Raw genomic sequence first — 24,244 nt, 5'->3', positions numbered from 1 at the left:
TAAGAGAAAAAGATTTTAACATAAAGGAAGTCAGCAGCCTGTCGCCCTATGCACCTTGTCTTTGCAGGCCTGTCATTGGTTCTGCTACTTTTTTTAAGTGGACAATGATGCCTAATTTGTCAGACGTGCTTGATATAGGTAATTCAATTATGACCCATCTACACATTTGGGCATGGATGCAATGAGTGCAGTAGGCATGATTTTATAGCTATAAGTTAGGATAAAGTGAGAGGGGTACTGTTATTTATGAATAGATTAATATACCGTGGAACTTCACCCAGCCAGAGTGAAAACACAGCTTTATATCATCATTAACAAAGCAGCATAGTGAACAAAACCTGGGAGTTATGGGTTACTTGGTATTTTGTAATAGAACAAAAAATGTACTCTTTATTCTGGTAACAATATAAATACATACCAGAGTATCCAGAAATGCATTTTTCAATCTTTGAATCATGAATATATATTACATTACTATTAATATCAGTATTTTGTAAGTAATTCCTAGAGGAGAGAATGAAAAGTAATACAAAGTCAGAATTCAACATTGCTATTATTTTCAAACCTTTGGCCAATAAAAAAAGAATGAATCAAACTACTATCTTCAGTAAATAGATTATTTGGCTTCTTTTACTGCTTTGAAATTCTCTATGCATTTCACATCAGTATAATGTTATGACTAGGTATGATCTATTCCCTGTACGTTACAGAGGATTGTATACCAGTCACAATTATTTTTAATGCAAAAACGTGCCAATATGCTTTTTATTTTTGAGTCAGGGACAACAATCATATCCTTGCAGAAGAAAATAAGGAAGTAGCATTAAAATAAAATACTGAGTATGCACTTTACCACAATATATACTATTTCATACGTCTCTATATTAAATTTTCATTCAGCCAAATCCTATAACTAAAGAAAGGTAGAAAATTGAGTAACACAAGTCACCTAAATTTTTCAAAAGAATTCATGCACCAACAATAGGTGCTCTGGATAAAGAAAATTTGGGTTATTCTTTATCTGAAATTATTTGGATTTTGTTTTGGCACGTGGTAACAAAGGGCAGGTGTAAATTAGGCAAATACCTATTTCATCATTTGGATAGTTAAGATCTGAATTGAACATTATAACATGCTGTACATTAGGTCAACCAAGACTAGTGAAGCAGAACCAATGCTAGTCAAGTAGTACATCGTTTTGGCTAAATTCTGTGAGTCAAGAACTTCAATCGCTCATGTAGAAATGTGCTCATGTTATGACTAATCTCAGGGGCCAAGATACTAAATATTTATTGAAGACATCACTGCTGCCTCCAATGTCCTATAAACTTTGTTTGTATAAAAACTTCCAGTGGTGTCTAACTGACCTCACAATTTTCTATCTTGCCAAATACTTAATTTCCAGAGTAAACACTAACAGTCAGTACTAACTGAATCATTATCTACACACAATGAAATTTGACGTCATGAATTCTTAGAACTGAGGTATACAAGGGGGTGCTCTAAAAGTGAATTCAAAAATACCCTTGTTAATTATAAATAACAATGTATCATATAATTGGTTATGAAATTAAAAGGTGAGTTTCTCTTTAAATAGATACTGGTGCTTGTTACTTGTCAAAGGTATAATAAACAGTAGGTGGACAGAATTATTTCACAGAATATTTGCATGGAATCTAAATGCGTTATCATACAGTCATATATCCATAGTCATAAAAAGTCACGTTTGTATCCATTATTGCTCTTTGACTTACGCATTTTATTTTTCCTCAGTTTTCTCATTTGTAAAAAAAAAAATTCATTTGACCAGAAGATTCAAAATATCTTTCCTATTAGACCTCCTAAAATCATGCCACAAAGATATTTCTTTCTTGATTCCTCTATTTTTATGCTGTCATTGATGCATTAAAATGACAATGTTATCTTAGATTTTTATTTATTGAGTAGGAAAATAAACGTATGGCAACTTACCAAACAAACGACATTCTCAAACTTTGGAAGCCTGCCAAACTTGCTTTTAATTCAAGCTGTATTCAGAATGTGTGGAACACTAGGACTATATTTATGTGATAAGAAAATGACCTTTTTCCTGATTTGTTCCATGCCCTGTAAATCTGAGAAAGGTTGGAACATCATTTTCCAATAAGTAAGGTTTCTTTCCTATAAGTTTCCCAGAGTCATGCATCATACATCGAGAGACAGAGACAGAGAGAGATAGAAATACCCAACAATGACCATAATAGGAAAGGGAATGTTGCAAAAAGTAGAAATAGACATTAGCAGATAGATAATTTATTGGGGTAGGAGTCAAAGATCTGGATTTTGTCCCAACATTCTTGTGCGCAAACTTTACGACCTCCAAGAAAGCATCTTTACGTGTGCATGCTGCTCATACACGTATGATGATACTCTCCTCTTTGTCTCAAGTCGCAGATTCAGTTTCCCAAATGTCCTCATTAGGTTCTCTCAGAAATTACTATTCTTTATGAAAAATTCTTATTATTCCTCTCAACTCATTATAAACCTTTTGGGTAAGAGTGTAATCAGGCAAAGGCTGCAAGTATAAGAAAACAATCAAGGGCGAGATGGGATGTGACATCGTGGTGAGATAAAACATAATGGATTACTATAACCATTGAAGTCCTCAGTGTTTTTTCATTTCCAATTTTCATATTACTTCTTTTTTACACCTACACTTGAGGGTTACTATCATTATTTTTGTTTTTGGTCATAGTTCAAACTAACTGAAAGTATTTCATTTAACCTCATGCCTTGGCCCCATATTTTACACTATGGAAATCATGGCCCCACTTATTTGCATTATGGCAGAGTTTTAAAGTATTTGCTTAAATAACATAGGTGCATATTTTTTTAAATGAATAACCCAGAAAAATTATCAGTGTAACTTTGCCTGGGAAGCTTGGAAGTATTACACTTAGCATAAAATTTAGTGTTAATTTTGTGGTGGTGGAAGATAGAATTCATACGCAATGCGTTCCAAGGTGAGTAGGAACTGAGGAGGTAAAAATAGTACATAGAGAAAACTTTTTCATAAAGTTTGTACCTGAATAAGAAGAAGGAAATGAGGCAGTGACCAGAGTGGATTATCGGGCATATCCTTTGAATTTAGCTCTTGCAAAGATCTCTTTCTCTTTCTCAGACACTTTTTCCATCTTCACGTTTAAATGAGGTCATTCACGGTAAGCACATCTATCTAACACGTTGGAAGTATTCGATAAAGATTACTTCAGCGATTCACATGGTTTGCTCCGAGAATACCGTCTGTCCATTTTTCAGGGGTCTGAGAAGTCAAAAATAAATTCATAAATATACAAGGACATTGTTTGCCTTTTTCGCACTTCTCACATGAGTGTGCAGCGAGTTTTTCATGGCTATTAGAGGTGTGAGTTTGTGATAGGTTGAATGTAGAAGCAGATATAAGAATCCAGCTCTCTTCTATTTAGCCAAACAAAGAGACTTGCAAAATGTGCAACAGTGCCTCTCTTCTCTTTAAATAGTTTTGTTTGGGAAAATGTAGTTATTTATATAAATAAGAAATGAATCTATCACTATTTTTAAATAAATTTATGACTAATTTTTAATATTCTCTCCTTTAAATTCTCATATGGTAAATACCGTAAAACCAATTAAAAAGAAACTTTTTGGGATTCCCAATAATTTTTAGGAGTGTAAGGAGGTACGAAAACCAAAGGTTTGAGATGTGCCTAATTAGTTTGTACTATTATTATTACTTTATATAATTAAGTGTTTTCTGAAATTCAGTGTCTAAGTTTTTGTAGGTTAATAAGCAAAGGAAAATTTGAACCTAGACTTCAAACCTGAAAGAACTATTATTCTTTAATATATTTACGCCTGATTGAACCCTCTATTATTTATATTGCTTGTCTACCAGATGAAATAGAAAACAGATGATACTTTATATAATTGGTGAAAGCTAAACACTGTTCAAAATGCTCTGGTAGAGAGTGCGCTGGGATAGAGTGCAAACAGATTATTAAAATAATTTTTTATTCATTGATCATAGACCAGTGAATAGATAGTTAGGTGAAAAAAATGATACTTGATAAACTACAGTGAAGGACTCAAGTTCAGCAATTTCTTTTAATGCATAGTTGACATTGTTTCTTAATGCACTATAAAGTCTAATTTTATAGACTCAACTTGTTAAAGAATGCAACATTGTGGTTATGATGAGAACTTTTCTTAACTCTCTGCATTTTAAACTTGGAAGATTTTGATTTTGTTTTTCTTTCTTCATTAAAAAAATCACATTAGCCCTTCATTTTCACATGGAACCCCAATTCTATGTGGTGATTCTTTGAAGACTAACTTTTTTAATTGTAAGAATAACAACAACTTTAGTTATTTTGAGGTAATAGTAAAATATATATCAGAAAATATAGTGTCAAAAGAAATACAAAATCTATTGCTCTGATCTAATCTATTTCCTTAATAGCACACTGTCTTAATTATTGCACTTTGTAGTATGTCTAGAAGTCAGGTACTGTCGTTCTTCTGACTTTGTTCTTTTCTCTTCAGTATTGTTGTTGGCTATCGTCATTCTTTTGCTCTTTCATACAAGCTAGAATTAGTTTGTTGAAATCCACAAAATAACTTGCTGAGATTTCGATAGGGATTGTGTTGAATCTATACATCAAGTTGAGAAAGCTGACATCCTGGAAATATTGAGTCTTTCTGTCTATGAACATGAAATATCTCTCCATTTATTTAGATATTCTTTGATTTCATGAGACTTTTACAGTTTTCCTTATATAAATCTTGTACATATTTTGTCAGATTTATGCCTAAGTATTTCATTCTTTTGGTGCCAATATAATGATATTGTGTTTTTAATTTTGAACTCCAACTGTTCATTGCTGTTATATGGAAAAGCAACTGACTTTTGTATATTAAACCTGTATCCTGCAACCTTGCTATAATCACTTATTAGTTTTATGGCTTTTGTTGTTGTTGATTGTTTGGGATTTTCCTGTGTAGACAGTCATGTCATCTGTGAACAAAGATATTTTCTTCCTTCCTAAGCTGTCTTTTATTTCCTTTCTTGTCTTATTTCATTGGCTAGTACAATGTTGAAGAGAATGGTGAGAGGGGACCTCCTTACCTTGTTCCTAATCTTAGTGGGAAAGCATCCAGTTTCTCATCATTAAGTATAACATTATCTGTAAGTTTTTTGTAGCTGTTCTTTATCAAGTTGAGGAAGGTTCCCTCTATTAGAGTAAATTTTAAGCCTAACTTTTTAAGGCTATCATGCTAATGAATGCAGAACTTACATCTCATTACAATGGAGATAGCTTAAAAGGAATAATTTTTGGTTACTTTTGTTTGTGTTGTTGTTATTTGTTTTGTTTTAGCAGCACCCATCATCAAATTATCTAAGACAATTCTATACTGTCATGAATATTCCAGAAAGATAAAGGAGACGTTAGCGTCACCCACAACTCTGAAGGACATATTTTTGCATCTTATGATTCTTGGTCTGTGAGAGACCACACCCACTGTAGAAACTGAAAAAACTTCAGATATTTACTTTCTTGAGTTGTCTTGAAACTAGCCTGTTGGAACTGGAATAAGGCTCAGACAGCCAATGTATGCACCTTATACTTCTAACACAGAGCTGTTATAACAAAGTAGCATGCATAATGGAAAATTCACTCAAGTGATGAAGACTAATTTTTTTGGTCAATTTTTCCTTTAATAACCTCCAACTTTTTGTCAATAAAGTGAGAACTACTAAGTAATTGGCATTTTCATGCTGTTGATGTTCTGCAGGTACCTGGTAGGAAAAGTACATACCTTAGGATGCATTATGAAAGTAAGCGTAAGACCTGCCTCACAGTTAGAAGAAATATATTTACATCAGAAAGTACTGTCCACTCTACCTTCAAAATACACTACCATCCCAGTCCAAATCACCATCAGTTCTGCCTTGGCAATTTCAATTTCAATAGTTTCCTAACTGTTTCAAATCTTCCCTATAGTAAGAGAGATATTCTCTAATTTTCAACTTGTTTTATTTTCTTTATAACCTTTAACATTACTTGAAATTATCTTGTCCATTTTATTTCATTCTTTTATTATCTATAATCAATGAATCTCAAAAACATTTATATTAAATGAAATAAGTCAAATACAAAATACCAAATGCTTTATAATTCCATTTACACTAAATTCTAGAAAAGGCAGAAATGTAGTGACAATAGTTTCCTATGTCTGGGAATAGGAGGAGAAATTTCCTGCAAAGGGGCCCAAGGGAACTTTCAGAATGAGGGAATACTTTTATACCTAGAATCCAAGATCATTTCTAGAAAATAAAGGCCAGACTATGCATGCTAAAAGGGCATAATATGCACTTGGAAAAAATTTCCGTGGAAGGGTTAATTCCAAGACTGATCTTAATAAAATGATTGGATTTTAAAATATGTAGTCAAAATAAAAATCCTTTAGGCTTTAAGGTCTCAACGAAGTCATTTGGAAGGGACAGAAAGCCAAGATGGTATTATTTTAGGAGTAGCTTACAAAGCAATAAAACAGAAGACAAACATTTAAAGAAACTCAAGGAAAGAATACGTTGCTAATATTTTATATGCAGCCAAGCAGTCACGCATCTATCAATATGTAGTAAAACAGTTTTAAGCACTCCAAGCTGAAGGAAGAGCACTGTATCAGAAGCCCTTTGCGAGAAATCTACCGTGGGACAACCGTAGGCACCAAAGAAGCAACGCCTGGGGAAATTAGCAAAGGATTGGTTATCCTTTTAGATCACCCAACCTTGTACTCACCCATTCATTTCCATCACTATCAAAGATCTGAACTTAGACTGAATCAACAACATTTAAAGTAGATCATTTATTAGTGCTTATTATAAGACTCCAAAGCTATGTAAACATTTATATGTAAATTAATCTTATATATATCAATTGATTGATAAATACCACTCATATATATATATATCAATTTATATATATATATATCTCATTTAATCTTCACAACAAATCTAAAACATAGATACTATCATCCCATTTCATGGATGAAGAAATTGAGACATAGAGCCTTTAATGAACTTTCTCAAGCTCACACCCTTTGCAGCTAATGGAATCTGACACCAGAACCCACACATCTGTGACCACGAGGCTCACAATTGGTTTACTACTGCAGCTCAGCAATGGCTCCACCGCCATCCTAGCAGCAGAATTACTTGACATCCTACCTCAGCATATTTGCAAAAATCCTCATGTTGTGGGTCTTTAGGACAGCTTACAAATAGAAAAATGTTAACACTGAGAAAGTGAGCGAAAATCTTAACTAATTAAAGTATTTGCATTTGTCAAAACACTCCTGGACTTGGGGACCCCAAACATACATTTCTTATATCTTTCGCACATTCTGCTGTATTAAAGTCAGCAAAAATGTGTAGTATACAAAGGGCAAAAGTCTTTAAATTGACTATGACAGAATTGTAAACCAATGCCGATCAGATTACATAGTGGTAACGCTGGCAACATCCCTGTCCGAGTTTCCAGAATGACTCCCTCTCACCACAACATAGACATATTTTACTTTCTAAATCAGTAAACAAACTTTAAAAAAAATTAGTTTTCTATTCATAAAGGTCTGATTGATTCCGTCATCTATTCTACAAACTACATATTGGCCCTAAGTAGGAAAATGAGTAAAAGCTATCCTAACTCCATAGATTCATTTATTATGTACTATGTGCTCATATCTTTACTTTTGGAGGTCAGAAAAGCCTTATATGTGTAAGGAAGCAGGAGAAAAATTTGAAAAAATGATCTCTACGTAGATTTTTAGTGCACTGCATTAGTACCTGAAGACAAAAAGGGAATTTTAGGTAAATTTCTTATTGAACTAAGATCAAGGAAATTAATAGAGTACTAAAGGGGTAGTCTATGTGCCAACTTTATTTCTGAAATTAAAATTATGTAATATCTCCACTCACCCACACATATACATACATATTCCTTCCATGAAAAGATATTACAAAATAGATGGCAAAATAAGACCTTAAAATTTTGAATAATTTAAGAGTAAATTACGGTACAAGAGTTTCCCCAAGATAGTTAATATTTACATGTTGATTGATTGAAATAAGTTCTTTGGAAAAAGGAATCATGACACGGGAATGATAATAGATGAGTGATATTAAGTCTTCAAGATTTAGCCAGGAAAATATGAACATAGCTGTTTATCCCAAGATCAGATGGCAACCAAATGAAGCCCCCATGGAAAGTAAACATTAAATCTTCTTTATTTGACAAATCAGTAGTGTCTCCAGGAAGCAGAATTATATTTGCCTTTCTTTATGTTAATGTTTATTGCTTTATTTCAATGATTTCATATTATAAAATCAGAAACATTATTTTGTCTATTAAATACGATGTTGAACTATCGGGCTTTTGGACTGAATTATTCTTTTTGTGTTAAGAAATTTTCCTTACAATCTAAGTTCATTCCAATTTATTCAGAATTTTTATGAGAGAAAAATGGTGAATTTTTCTAATGTCTTCTTGAAACTCATTGAAGTGCTTGTGATTTTTCTCCTTTGACCTACTGTATACAGTATTTGATTAATAGGAACCCTAAGATTATACTTTTAAAGGATCTTAAATAAGTCATAGTGTAATTTCTTAATTTCTGAAATGTATCCAATAACATCTTGTTGGGTGAGTTTTGCATCTATTTTCATATTTTGCTAGTCAGAAGTTTTCTTTTTTGTGTTGATATCTGTTCAGTTTTGTAATTGTCTTACAGTGGTTCTATAAATAAATGAACTGAATACCTAGTTCGTCTTCAGATTCATGTAATCAGTCTTCACCAGTCCATGAAACCATGGCAGTCCGGGTCATCCACGACCTTCTCGTTATCACATAGACTTCATCCTTCTTTCCTCCTACTTGAACTTTCGTTACTAGGTGAGATTTTCTAAAACCCTTTACTTCTTGAAACTTTATTTTGTCTAGACTTTCTTTCCTTCTTTGGTCTTTCTTTTTTTCAATTGACTTTTTAAAGTTTGCTTTGTCTGCCAATCCCGTAAATATCAATTTCCACCAAAGCATGGTCCGCTACTACTTCTCATTCTACTTCTTCTCCCTGGACGATCTCATCTACTATCATAACTTCTATTCTTAGTCATAAGGTGGTATTTCTGTATTTATATTTATATCTCTATATCTTCAAGATGCCTCTCCCCTGAGTTCCCATTCCGTATATCCAGCTTCCGAATGAATATATTTACCAACATATTCCAGAGCATCCCAAACTCAAAATGTTTCTCCCACATCTACTCGTCTTTCTATTCCCTAATCTACCATCCAGCAGATTTTCCAAGGCAGAAACGAGTTCACCTCCTTCATTTTGTTTATCCCAAATAAACACATCCAACTGGTGATCAAACCATTTGACTTTTGTCTTGTGAACATTTCTGACTTCCGTCTTGTCCTCTCTATCTCTACTGCCACTTACTTTCTGAATTCCTTTTGTAATTCACCAGATTTTGCTATCCTTTTCAATCATGTCTTCTTTTCTCCAGTGCCCTTATCCTCAACTTATTTCTCTTGTTGTCATGATAATAATTTTTCTAAAATTCTAACTTGAACATATCACTCACTAATATACAATACCCTTGAAGAGTTCCTAGTAACCCAGAAGAAAAATGGAAGTCCAATTCAAAGCGGTTTACAAAAATACATGTTATAGGGGAAAACAAATAGAGGTAATCATGTAACAAGTAAAATTAGAATAGAAAATTTGATCATTTAAGAGGTAAAATTAATTTATACATATGTCGAGACAGGATTCAAATTTGCCTCTAAGATTCCAAGTGCTTCATAGAAAGAATAAGAATATCATATATAAGGTTGAGCACTTTTTCTTAGGATTTTTTTTCCTTAGAAGAAAGTAGGTACTTATAATACTTTATCTTAAGAGAAATTTCTCTCATAGAACCTCACAAAGCCAAAGTTATGTTACATAGTAGTCAATACCCTCAGAAACAGCTCCACAATAAAATACAATCGTTAAGTATGGCATGATGCCAATGTGAAATTCTCCAGTAAAAAACGATTGCATGAGTTGTCAAAGTAGTGTAGTCTAGTTGGTTCTCTGGTGAATTAGTTTTACCCAAAGATAAAATTTAATGCTTTTGAAATACTCTGTAAGATATTTTATATATCCTTCAAGCAATACTCAAAATTTGTTAAGATTTAGACAGCAGCAAATTTCGGGTTATATTTTCTAGCAAGTGCTTGCAATACAATTTTTTTATGGTTTTAATTAAGGATAGACCTATTGTCCTTGATGCTGACCTTGAAGGGTGGTAAGATTTGAAAGGACATGAGTTCATTTTTTTTAAATTAAGACAAATTGACTCGTATCTGAACAGATTATTTTTTAATTCCCTACAGAATTTAACAACGTGAGTACCTGCAGAAAAGGTCAATATTTCCCTCAGAAAATAGTTTGGGGTTATTCCAACATCCTAACTGGTAAATATGTTAATTACTTGGTCATCATATACAAAATGTGAATAGAAACAAGAAAGATATAAATATAATACCTTACAGAGTGTAATTAATAGTGGCTTAAGCATGAAAGATCTAAAATTTGTATATGTTGGCCATCTATTTTTTATTTTGCAGAAATATTTTCTCCTTTGCTTCAAAATTTTTAAAATTTGATCCATCTAGTCTATGTCTAGTCTGTTCTCTCTCCGATTCCCCCCAAAGATGACTATATTCACTTTACAACAATAGGTAGTCAAATTTACTGTATTAATAGAAATGAAAACCTCACAGGTTAAACCCAACATTCTGTGGTTCACCAAAAACAAAGTTCTTCCTGTCTTCTTAAAAAAACAGCTGATGGCAAAATAAATACACTGCTACCAAGGCAGCCTGAAGCATAATCAATAAATTTACTTGCATAAACTTCATGTTCAATACCTATATAGTGACGGGCAAATCAGCAGGAAGCTGCTTAGATTGCCAAAAGGATTATTGGATAACCTAATTTTGCATCTTTCTGGGGAGGAAACAGAAAAACCACTCCTTCAAAAAAGTCTATCTAAATCTTCAGGTGATCGTCTGAGTGATTTCTGACTCAGTGTTTGTGCATATTGGTTATTAAGATGGCCACAATCTGAAATCCACTTTACTACTCTAAGCTAAAAATGATGTTCCTAAATGAAATTTAAAGACTACATCAATGCTCATGAAGGAAGGGCTACATATTAAATTTAAAAGAACATCCCTAACTTGCTACTTTATTTATTGGTTGGCAAATTAGTTCTTCAAGTACGTTTTAGGCTGAAAAGATGTTTTAGTCTGTGCTGAAAGGTCTCTAGCACACAGACTGGAAACATCACCGGCTTGTTTATTGTGCTAAATCACCCTGCTATCTCCATATCAAAGACTTCCTATGGAATTTGCTATCTAAGTAGTGCTTATTTCACCAATCATATCAATTTGAGCGCATTAAAAAGCTGCTTACCTCCAAGTCATTGATGAGAACTGTAGTCTTGGGTTAAAATGTTTGAGTGTACTCTGCAAGTCACACTCCGTGCCTGCTACTAGCTCTTTAAACAAATTTCATGCCATATGACAGAAATAACTGATGGTTTGCAAATTGTCCCATGCAATGGGGCTCCTGCATATTTGGCTTTGTGTTCTTGGAATGGTTTTCAGCATCACTGAGCAGAAAGCACACAACTTCCCGAGTAACAAGGAATGATGCACATACAGAGATTGACTTGGCATCTGTTACATAAACTTTCTGTTTTAGATTTGCAGAATTTACATAACATTGGAGCAAAACAATACTCTGCAAACATATTTGTGGTGTCAGTTCAATTTCCCTACAGTGCCATTCTAGAGTCAACCTTGCCAAGGCTTTATCTGGCTGTTAAACTTTATGACATGATTTCTTTTTTAATACAAAAATATCTTTCACTTATTTTGTTAATCTATCCATCTTTTTTAGACTTTTTCTTCTACATAATAGATGCTGTTTGAAATTTAGGAAAATTGGAAGTTACCTAACATATTGGAAAATAGTTTTATAATTGCTTTGATAATCAGTAACTTTTGAAATATCCACAACTTTCCTACTCCAAAATTAATTTCAACAACTGTTTAAAGGAATTATGGTTTATATATATAAGAATTTTATATATGTAAAACTGAGTTTACAAGTCCAAACTGAAAGCCATATTTAAAGATTTGTTAAACATTTCTTTAATGATCAGTCACAGCTTATATTTTTTATCTTGCATGATGTCACAACAAAAGTATTGTTATAAGTGCACAACGATGTTCAGTAATTCTGAAATAAATATAAAGAATAAAAGCATGAACATTTAAAACTACTAAGTCATAGAATGGCTATACCCTTCTTTTATTTATTTAGAGTCTCTGTATGTCAAAAAAAAAAAAAACTACTTCCCAAAATTCTACAACTTCAAGCTAGCCTTTTTCTTAGTTTTCTCTATTTCATAAATGGGTTATACACAAATGAGTTACACATTCAAACTGTGAATGAAGCACTTCCAATGATAATAAATTCAAAGTATTCATTGTTGAGCTATTTCCAACATGAAAACATGAGTTTTCATCCATTATAAGAATAAAAAGACACATGACATTTTCTACTCACTGACTTGGGTGGACAGTAGAAATTGGGAGACCACAAAGTAAACTTATAAATACATGACAGACGATTAATGTAAGAACTAAGAGTATTTAAGTCAAGAATGTTTGGTTCTTCAGGTAGGGCGATAAATTGTCATTTCTGGATCATTTGAAAGAGGTTGTTTTTATAACCTAAAATGACATCTTCATAATCATTATAATTAACTGATGAATTTGGATCATCCCTATGGCCAACTTGAAGTGAGACCTTTATTTTTTTCATTAAACTTTCAAGAACACTGGTTCTTAAAAATGATTCTGACAACACAACCTAAATCAGGACCACCACCGGCCAAAATGTGCTGAATGTATTAGAACAAAGCATCTCCTCCTGTAAAGAACGCAGCCCCACACAGGCCAGGCTGGGTTAGCCCCTGCTCCCCAGTTCAGCCTGGTGCCCTTGTGCAGGGCACAGTCGGCACAAATTTGTACATCAGTTCAAGAGAACTGATTCGTTCGGATCTATGAGCACACATCCTCCGTCTCCATGCTATGCTTTCAATCTCACCGTACTTGGTATTGAGCTAATGATCTCCTGGCCAGGTATTACTTCCTAACACAGAGCTACAATGTTGGGTGGGACTGAGAAGCTGGTGAAGCATTTAGTGACATCCTGATATTTTCAGTATCTCTTATCTGAACTTATGGAAATTTGTGACAAAATTGGGCTAGGAATCGCATACAGTGCAAATGTTATATATAACGTAATAATGTTTTCCTTCTTTCCCTCCTTCTTTGGATTCACTCAAATATTCAACATGCTATTAGAGAGGAAATTTCAAGATGAAATTCTGAATTATATGTATTTTGCCATAAGAGTATTGAGGGATGCCCAGAACTGCATTGACCGATCTGAAGTCTCTCCCGGGGTGTCCCTTACAGAATTACTTGAGTTCTCATGCAGAATTTTTTTTTTTAATTTCAGGCCAACTAATATTTTGAGGGCAATGTGCCATGCTAAATGTGCCAACACTTCAGGTGGCAGTAACTAAAACAATGAATCATGAGGAAGGTTGTGTCTCCTATGGGAGGGAAAAGGGGGAAACATTGTCGAATGCTTGATGGTATCTCCTCCTTCTGCTTTACGCAGATCAATGTCTCCTTTGCAAAGTCATTTAAAAGCTGGTTGAAATATCCTACTGAGAGGCCTGGGCCTTTCCCCTCCTTTGACAGTCAAAGGAGATAAGACAAAATCCAACCAGCCAAAAACTTCACTGTGGGCCAGAATCTCCAGCCTCTCTGGGTTCTCACTCCCGTTACTTCCCTGATTTACTCGGACGCCAGGGAACACACATGGGATGCGCTGACTGATGCTGTCCTCTGCACGGTCAGAGCCAAGGCAATAGCTCCTCATAGGATGACTGATCATTATCTGGTATACTTTCATCCATGGGAGAGCCTCGCTGGAGAGCACCGTCTTGCCTTGTATCGTGCTGATCCTGACTTAGACATATTACAAATTACTAACACGCATCAAATCAGTGCTTTGCCTAGTTTTTATTTGAATTACATCAAAAACTAAAATGATTGCCCACAACTGCTCCCATGTATTTCCATAGACAACAGCTCCAGAGGTCTGCCATTTGATTCTGCACTTTGGACCCTCAATCCTTGCATTTAGGCTTACAGCATGAGAAAGACCCTGCAGGTTGAGCTGAACACTCTTGGCAGGTATTGAGAGAGAGAGGGACAAAGCCAGAGTATCAGATGTGGCCTTTTTTTGGTAAGATTTTCCGGGATTTTTCTTCCCTTTCCCTCTTTCTGTCTGTCTTGTGCTTGCGGGTGGCCTTTCCTTCTATGGTTGAAGCTAAAAGATGATGGGATTCACCTGTGTCACATCTTGTTCAAGTTGCCATTTGGGCAACAACAACATTCTATGTTCATTCTGCTGCCCACAAACCAGTATTTGTGAGTTTCCAGAGGTTAGTGACTCAAAATAAACAACTCTCCTTCTCTTTTTTCTGCCAGGGAAACTCACAAGAAGTCAAATTATCTCACTTTTGATTTTGGATCAGTTTCCACCCTACCTGGAGGGTTTTTAAGGGATTTTATCATATACTTTGAAACCACTAGTCTAGATTGTACTACTCTTTTCTGGAATGTTTGGTAAGATCAGTTATCACTGGCAATCTGAGTCTCAGCTACTCAGTAACAAAACATGCCTGCTGAGCTGGATTTGCGGATAGAGTAGAAGATGAGATACGTGTCTCTATATTGGAATATGTTAGCATTGCAAAAGAATATAATACAATGAAAGTTGTATTCTTATTGTACTCCAGTTATATTCTTGCTGTATTCCAATTTCTTATTGAAATCTTACACAATTTTTTCTAGAACTTACATTCTTTCATTATATTCCAAAGTACACCTTGATTTTGTAAACATTTAGTTATCCATGTTATAAAGAGTAGGGAATATTTGTTAAGACAGTTTGTTATCTATCCTCAAATATTTAAAAATAAGTTTATGAATAATCCTTTAAAAATTGAAAAGCTAAACCTTTATTAGTTATAGCTGCTTTTCAGTTGGTCTTCACGGCCCAATATAGTTAAAATTAAAATGAGTTTGAAGGAATGTGTGGGATTTCAGTTTATGTAATTTCAGTCAGTGTTAGCAAGCTTATTTTGCTTTTTTTTTTTTTTTCTGATTTAGATTATGTGGGAATGCTAGTGTTTTGGGAGAACCATAAGTGGCGTTTCAAATTCTTTGCAAAATGTTTAGTGAAGGAAGTCTCAGTTTAGGATCATTAATATTTAAGACATAAAAATGAGATCTTATTAGAAGATAATCAAAGACTGCAACTAATTTAGGGAATCAGTGAAAGCACATATTTAAGCCAAGTTGTCCATTTACAAATTACAGCTAGAGCAATTATTTTACAGTTTGAACTAAATACAATTGTTCATAGAAATGTGTTTCCATGGCAATGACTTCTATGAGAAAAGATACTGCCTTCTGAATCCATCCCATTTTCTCTCCAAGGAGCCTGTAAACAATAAGGCCATAATTTGTATTTGTTTGCCTGCCATGAAGCTGGTCACAGATATGCAGATCATCAAATAGTTTATTACGGTACTGTGGGCACCATCAGTGTGGCCTCTGCGAACTTCCAGCACTGGAAGTCTAAATTTAGGCACTGCTTTGTCCGCAACTTGGAGAACTTTTCAGCCTTGAATTACATCTCATTCTATTCCAATTCATCCATTCACTTAACCAGTACTTAGTGAACATGTGTTCCAGGCCCCGTCCTGGGTGCTAGGTATAAAGCACCAACAAAGTCAGCCACAAATCCCATTTCTTATGGAGCTCCCAATCCATGGAGAGGAGATGGGCTAAAAACAGTTAAACAAGTAAATAAATATAAAGTCTTAGGTCATCACAAGTGCACACAGGGTGGTATGCAGAGTGCCTGGTGGTGGGGCAGACAAAATTAGATAATGTAGTCATGGGAAGTCTCTCTGAACAGGATGCAATTTGAGATGAACCCTGAATGATGGGACAAAGTTAGCCAAGCACAGCGGTGGAGAAGGACTTTCCTGACTGTGGGAAAACAAGGACAAAGGCCTAGCTAGAGATGCAAAGAGGGCAGTGGAGCTGGAGCGTGGTGACTAATGGGCAGAGCAAGACACAAATTTGAAGACAGGCGAGAACCAGCTGTGCAGGCCTTGTGGGTTATAGTGAGGAGTGCAGACTTGATTCTAATGGAAATGGAAAGTAATGAAGGCTTTTTGGTGGCAGAGGAACATGTTTTGATGTGCATTGTGTGTGATCACTTTGTAATCCACCTTGCAGACTCTTCTAAATTTCCTAAATACTATTTCACGTATCACATTGCCCATTCAACACTCTTAAATGTCTCTGAAATTTCATCAGAATAAAATGGCAGCTTGCATAAACAGTATTCTAGATCTTCCACAATGTGGGAGGCAATGAAATCCTCAGATCTCACTAAGCAAGACTTCCCTCCACACACTCGGTGCTGCATTAAACTCTTCTGGTCAGGATCTTCCTAAACATATCATTTCCTTTCTTGCCTTCACAACCCTATCTTCACTCCTTCTCTGAACCACTCTGTCTCTTATTTCTTCTTCACAAAACTCTTTCCATTCTGTTCCTACTATCTGAACATTTGTATAACTGCTGCAGATCATTCCCGAATAAATTGTTTTCTCCTTTACCACTCATTAGGCACTTTTTGAAGCATATCCTCACGTCTTTGGTGCACAGAACCAAATAAATCAAGCCTAAGTTTGCCGATCTCCCATCCCATCACTATACACAATCCTTGATATAATGGACTCTCAAATGCTTGAAAAAAATAGTGATATATCAATATGTGTTTATCTATCTAAACTTTTTTTTTCTAGCTGAACTTTGAAGCAAAAGTCACCTTTCTGAGATGGCTAGTTGATCTGAGGTATAGTCCATGGTCATGAAACAGAAAACAAATTTTAAAATATGTAGAGGGAATGAGCCAATGGCCTTGAATTCACTGGCATCATTTTTAGATTTCTGTCTAACAATTCTGGAATGTTCAATGTTTTTCTTTAGGGAAATAAAGAACAACACCCAGGAAAGGATCTATTAATTTATCTGAGATAGTTTCACCTCAAGCCCAAGAATTTTACAAATGAGTGGGATGAGTTCATTTTCCTCGTGGATATCTCTTTGGAACACAAAACAACCACTTGCTGGAGTTTAAAAATAAATCAACATGGTCGGTCATGGCCTTTTCCAGCACTTTCCATTAACCTAAAGTCAATGAAATAGATTTAATCAGCTTGTTTTTCTTCAAAATAAACAACAGGGAAGTCTTCAACATTGATGGCTCTATTTCTTAAGGAGAGCAAAGAAAAACCAATGTAGCTGAGATGCAGAACCAAGAAGTGAATACTTAGAATAGACTCAGATGCTACAGAAATGTGAATAATATGGCACTAAATTGTTGAACTGACAGCAGCTGAATTTTTAATTTTCAATTTTAGGATAGTAGAGTACTTGTTTGCATATAGTCTGCTGCCTATCATTATAGTATACAAATGGGAAAACTATGGTGGTCTTTGGACATCTAATAACGATACATGGCTATTCACTTAAATACAATTTTTATCAGCAATGTTTGGACTACATAGAGCATAAATCATCCCAGGAAATAAAAATGCCTAGAGACTAATTATGTGGTATCATAGAAGGTCAATGCCTTTATATTTAGTAAAATGATTCTATGAATGAATCTCAAAATCACTTGAAATATATAACTGAGAAAGGATCCTAGGCTGTGATATACAAGAAACACACAAGCACACGTGTACACATATGAAAAAAATTCCATTCAATATCCTGCTTTGTTTTTTAATATTTGTTGATCTCTGTTTCAAAAAAAAAAAAAGACTAAACATTTAAGTGGGAAAGATAGGAATGGGTTTATGATGCTGTGATTGGAACCTGGGTCATGTTCCACTAAACTGTTTCTACATGCAGAGAAATGACAGGATAATCTCTTCTTCCACAAACAAGTGACTACTAATATGTTTTTCATCCACATCCTCAGAAACAGGAGGATAAAAAGGTCAGATTCAACTCAGCCGAAACATCACAGCTTCCGAATATCTCTTTAATGTTCATCTTCCTAAGGTCTTCTAAAGAAACTTCTGCCAAATGGGAGGAACATTTTCCTTGCTGGAACTCAGGCTTCCCTGTCCAGATGTGAAATTGATGTTTATAAGAATGCACAGCCAAAAGTATTCCAGTGAACCCAGAGATGATCAAGAAATAAACTCCTAGCTGCACAGAACTGGTTTTCCTACTTGAAATTCCTCAAATCTAGTAAAAACATTTCCTTCTGGTAAACATAACTATTTATCTCTTTTATTTACTGATGACTAAAGTTCTACAGGATAGTATGAAATCTAGCTGCTTTTTTTTAGGGAGTTTGACATCTCACACTTTAAGCTTTTAACCCATCATTTGTGATCGTTTGCATGTATATTTCTTTACAACTTCCATAGCCCAGACAAAACCAAAAAGAAAAATGTGACATTAAAGGGCGGAGCAAAATCCTTATCCTACTGTTATTCATACACTTACCTAATTAATTCCACACTGTAAGTGCCTGACTAAAGTCAAGTGTTTTCTCATTTTCTATCACCAAGAAGAGGAAAACTTTGAAATATTATTTGGCTTTCTGCACAGAGGGCTAAGTTATTTGGAAGGCTATTAAGATTGAAGTAAATCAAAATATCAGTGCCAATTAGGAGAGTGATAGAGCATACACGATGGGACACTGAAAATAAAACTTTTTAAAGTTTTATTAATAAACCTCTATTTGTAAAATAAAACATATGAAAGTCATCTCACATGAATTTTAATGAAATTAATTTCATAGCACTTCTTCCATTAAAATAAAAAGTGCTTCACAATTTTGTGATATTGACAAACTACATTATTTCTCAATATTCCAAATTTTTTTAAAAAATAGTAAAACATGGACATTTTTAAAAATGAGATTTTATTGGAAAGGAATTTTTTTTTTTGAGGAAGATTAGCCTTGAGCTAACATTTGCCACCAATCTTCCTCTTTTTGCTGAGGAAGACTGGCCCTGAGCTAACATCCGTGCCCATCTTCCTCTGCTTTGTGTGTGGGATGCCTGCCACAGCATGGCTTACCAAGCGGTGCCATGTCCGAACCAGGGATCCAAACTGGCAAACCCCACGCTGCCAAAGCAGAATGTGTGAACTTAACCACTGTGCCATTTGGCCGGCCCCTGGAAAGGAAATTTTAAGTAAATAGCTAAGTATTTGTTGATTATTTAATAATTTTTCAATTAAACTTTTGCATTTGCCTACCTTGGATGATGAAAAATATCTAGACCATTATTTTGCTTTATGCTACCTTCTACATTAGGATTCATCTGTTCCTTCGGTGATGAGGGTAAAGCCTTTCATAAGATATTCCTCTTAGAAATGTGTAATGGTGTTACAGAGTAAAGATCCATATAAAGGTTTGGTAGCCAGTAAATATTCTCAACAGGATAAAATAGATGAGGGAATAGAGAGTCCACAAGTGGACTTCTCACTGAAGCCCAACAGACTCCAAGAGACCACAATTGAATACAGGGAGAAAGAGGTGGAGCTGGAGCAAGAGAAGTCATGGGGGCAAGAGAACAAAGAAGTGGTGAATCTAATAACCATGTCTAGAAATAACTGAGTATTCTTTTTGATGCATGGAGCTGGCTAGAATCAACTATATCAAATATATAAAAAGCCAATAAAGTTTTTAAGAATAATTTATTGTCAAAATAACTACCATCCTAGACCAAAAGAGACTATTACTTTTTTTTAATTGAGGCAACACTGGTTTATAACATTATGTATATTTATTATATATTATTATATTTGTTATTATAATTCGACTTCTGTATACAGTACATCGTGTTTGCCACCCACAGTCTAGTTTCCGTTTGTCACCATGAAAATGTCCCCCTTTACCTTTTTCACTCCCTTCACCACCTTCCCCCTGGTAACCACCAATCTGTTCACTGTACCCAGGTGTTTGTTTGTTTGTTGTTGTTTTTGTTTTATCTTCCACATATAAGTGAAATCATATGATAGTATTTGTCTTTCTCCATCTGACTTATTTTACTTAGCATCATACTCTCAAGGTCTGTGTTATTGCAAATGGCAAGGATTCATCTTTTTTATGACTGAGTAGTATTCTATTACATATATATATACCACATCTTCTTTATCCATTCACCCATTGAAGAACACTTAGATTGTTTCCATGTTTAAGCTGTAGTAAATAATGCTGCAATGAACATAGAGTGTATAAATGTTTTCCATTTTGTGTTTTCATATTATTTGGTTGAATACTCAGAAGTGGAATAGCTGGATCATATGGTAGTTCTAGGCTTAATTTTTCGAGGAATCTTCATACTATTTTCCATAGTTGCTGCACCTACTTAAGACTTGAAACTATATTTGGGTTCCAAACCACCTCTGAGCAGGACGTGCGCAAATAAAACTGCTTGACCTACAGGAAGAAGCATTCCCATTTTTCCCTTTCTGAATCAGATTAGTTGCTGCTATATCCTGTCCTTGGTCCACGCTCATATGAAGAATGAATAGGATACAGATCATTTGTCTTTTGAACCCACATATCATTGGATCAAGAGAAGCTCCATCCGGGCCCGATGTGAAGCTGAGGTGAAGAGACCATGGTGCATCACCCAGAGCTCCAGCGCTTGGAACTTGACTCATGCCTTGGGTTTTTGTGTCTCTGTCAGGAAGGGATAAGTGACTTGCATATGAGAAGAAGAGTGAACAGAATACCTGGTATTCAGCAGGGATGACAACAGTAAACAACAGTAAACTACAGCAGCGGTGTTGACTAATATCCTGTACCCCCTCCTTATAAGCAAACAGCAGGATTGCCATTTCCAGCCTATGTAAAGTATGTTTGTGTGTTTTCCTGTGACCAGTGAAAGGTGAACAGCAGGGGCTTTAAGGTGCTTCTGAAGAAAAGCTTTAACAGGCAGTGCCTGATTCATCACGTTCCCTTTTCCTGTCTCAGCTTTTGTCAAAATGGAGCCTCTTCAATCTGGGCCACTGAGAGATGAATGAGATAACCTCCCCCAGTGGTCTGCTTTGGGCATGTCAGATGAGCAAGAAATAAACAGTTTGTGTGTGTGTGTTAAGCTACAGCAATATCTAGCCGATCCTAGATAGAAAATCTAGAACCTTCCAGAGGAAGATAATCATAATAATTGAAAAAGAAAACAGCATCGAGATACAATAAAACAAGGAAGATCAAAAAGATAAAGGACAATAAAACTTATAGCCACTGCACCCAACAATCAAAGAATACAATGTACACATTCTTGTCAAACACATGCAGGATGTTAACAATAATTGACCATGTAATAAGACCGAAAGTGACCCTAAATATGTTTCACATGGGATATAAAATGAGTCATAAAGTTATAAATGATTAGCATCATACACTTTCTCACAGTGCAATTAATCTAGAAATCAATACCAAAAATTATCACTAGGAAAGCTTTAAATATTTGGAAATAAGAAGTTTATTTCTAAAGAACATATAGATCAAGGAAAAAGTGATGAAAGAATTTAGAAACTACCTAGAACTGAAAAATAACAAAGATGAAATATATAAAAACTTGTGGAATACAGGTAAAGCAGAACATATGGGCAAATTCATTTTCATAATGTTTATATTAGAAAAGAAGAAAGGAAGAAAATTGATGAACCAATTATCCCTCTAAAGACATAAGAACAAAAGCAAAGCAGAGTAGAAACAAGGAAATACTAAAGAGAAGAGGAGAAACTGGTGACAGAAAATAAACACACAGCAGGGAGGATACAAAGAGAAAACTTGATTCTTTGAAAAGAAAAATTAAATTAACAAACCTTTGGTTTGAAGGATTAATTTTAAAATGAGAGAAGGCACAAATAATATTAAGAAAATGGGACACAATTATTGATGCTACGGACTTTAAATAGATGATAAGAGGGTATCATGAAATAGCTTTTTGCCAGTAATATTGAAAATATTAATGAAATGGACAAACTCCCAAAATTGTATAATTTATTAAAAGGAACAAAAAAGAAATAATATTTTTACCTTATCAAGGAATTTGAAACAGCAATTAAAAATCTTCACACAATGAAAACTCCAGGCACAGACAATTTGATTGGCAAATTCTACCAAAATTTAGGAACATATAATTCCAGTGAATCACAAACTATTCCAGAATACAGAAAAAATAAAAAACAATTTCCCATTCACTTTATAAGGCAAGGGCAACCTTGATACAAAATTTCACAAGACAAAGGGAGAAGAAAAATCATAGGTTGACCTAATCTCACTCATGAACATAGAAGCAAACATCTTAAACTAAATATTAATAAAATAAATCTAACAACTCCCAGGAATGCAATTTTGCTTTTAACTTTAGAAAAGAATGCATGCAATTTGTCACACCAACAGATTAAAGTAGAAAACCCATACGTTTTATTATTGTATTAAATCAGAAATAGCATTGGATAAAATCAAATATCCAATCAATCATGATTTTTTTAATGTTTCAAAACTAGCAATAAAAAGAAAATTTTTAATCTGGTAAAAAATATTTACAAAACTCCCAATTGTAGACACTTTAATCATGAAACGTTGAAAAGATTCCTTTAAGATCTAGCGTAAGGAAAGGATGACCACTAACACCAATTCTATTCAACATTATACTTTAGGATCCATCCCCTACAGTATAGCAATACAAAGAAATAATGTGAAAGCAGATTTTCATCTTTCATCATCTTCATGACATGATTATGCTCATATAAAATATATAGGAACCTACAAATATATAGAATATATAACGAAAGTTTAATGAGTACACTTATATAAAACACTAGGGGTAGGGGGATTCGGGTAAGATGAAGCAAAAATTTGTAGAGTCTCATTTTACTTAGGGAAGAGGTCACAGACTTTTAATAATTCTTTACAGTGGTAGAAAATATAGATTAAAAAAGCTTGGTAAAAATATAATGGTGACTATAAGAATAGAAATATCCTGTAGAACTTTCAAATGCCTAGATAAATAAAAGAAAATAACAAATCTGGAAAAAAGATGAAAAGGGGGGAAAAAGTTAAAATAGGAAACAAACATGATGGAAGGAATAAAGACAAATATATCAACACAAACTTCATTTTTGATTATCAATGTTTTCAAAGGAGGATAATAGGGGAAATTGTTCTAACAGAGATCAAAATATCACATTCTACTTTAGTAATTAAAACAGTGCTATATCCTAAGGCGAACTTACCAGTTGACGTACATTCACGCTGCTGTACACCATACGGGTATCAAAATCTCTCTTAAATGTCTTTTTTTAGCAGCAATTCCATGAAAGTGTAAAGCAAGCCTGGAGGGTGGTGGGGGGGGAGGATGGCAGAGTAGCACTCCCAGAACTCGGAAGTTCAAAGAGAAAATTCCAATTCTGCCTAGTCCTTTCCCACATGATTCTGATTTGATGATGTGTGTAGATCCGCATTTAGGAGGTTATAAAGAAAATGGCATTTTATACACCTCCACTCCACGTATTCAAACTTAAATATTTTTGAAGTCTGAAAGAATCAAGATCATTTTGCTCAATCCTCTCAAAGTCTAAAGTTCTGGGTTGAGTTTATCTGGCCACTTTAGAAACCAATGACCTCTTTTCAGATTACGAAATAAGAACTAACTTTATAACACTGGAAAAATACAGCACTCTTTCCTGACACAACTCTTCCTTTTTCCTTCCCTTTTCACTCTGCCATTTATAACTATGGTCCATAATGAAGAAAATAATCCTTTTCTGTAAACATTCCCTTAATTGCAAAATAACTTCTCCTTGAGGCATCATTTCTTCTGCAGCACTGTCAAAAGAAAGATGTTCCTTCCTTCTCTCCACCCTTGTCCTCCTCTCTCGCAACAAACATG

General features: G+C 34.5%; 1 long non-coding RNA gene across 1 annotated transcript; it reads right to left on the bottom strand.

Moving 5' to 3' along the window:
* Positions 1-1,982: 1,982 nt before the first annotated feature.
* Positions 1,983-24,000, bottom strand: LOC124231619 (uncharacterized). Its single transcript, XR_006886621.1, has 3 exons — positions 23,589-24,000; positions 3,065-3,301; positions 1,983-2,114 (listed from the first exon to the last, which is right to left on the bottom strand). It is a non-coding gene; the product is annotated as an uncharacterized LOC124231619 (long non-coding RNA).
* Positions 24,001-24,244: the final 244 nt, after the last annotated feature.

This window comes from Equus quagga, chromosome 22 (genome assembly GCF_021613505.1).
Source record: "Equus quagga isolate Etosha38 chromosome 22, UCLA_HA_Equagga_1.0, whole genome shotgun sequence".
NCBI lineage: Eukaryota > Metazoa > Chordata > Mammalia > Perissodactyla > Equidae > Equus > Equus quagga.
The sequence above is the reverse complement of the archived record's forward strand: the minus strand, read 5'-3'. Positions and strand labels throughout refer to the sequence as shown.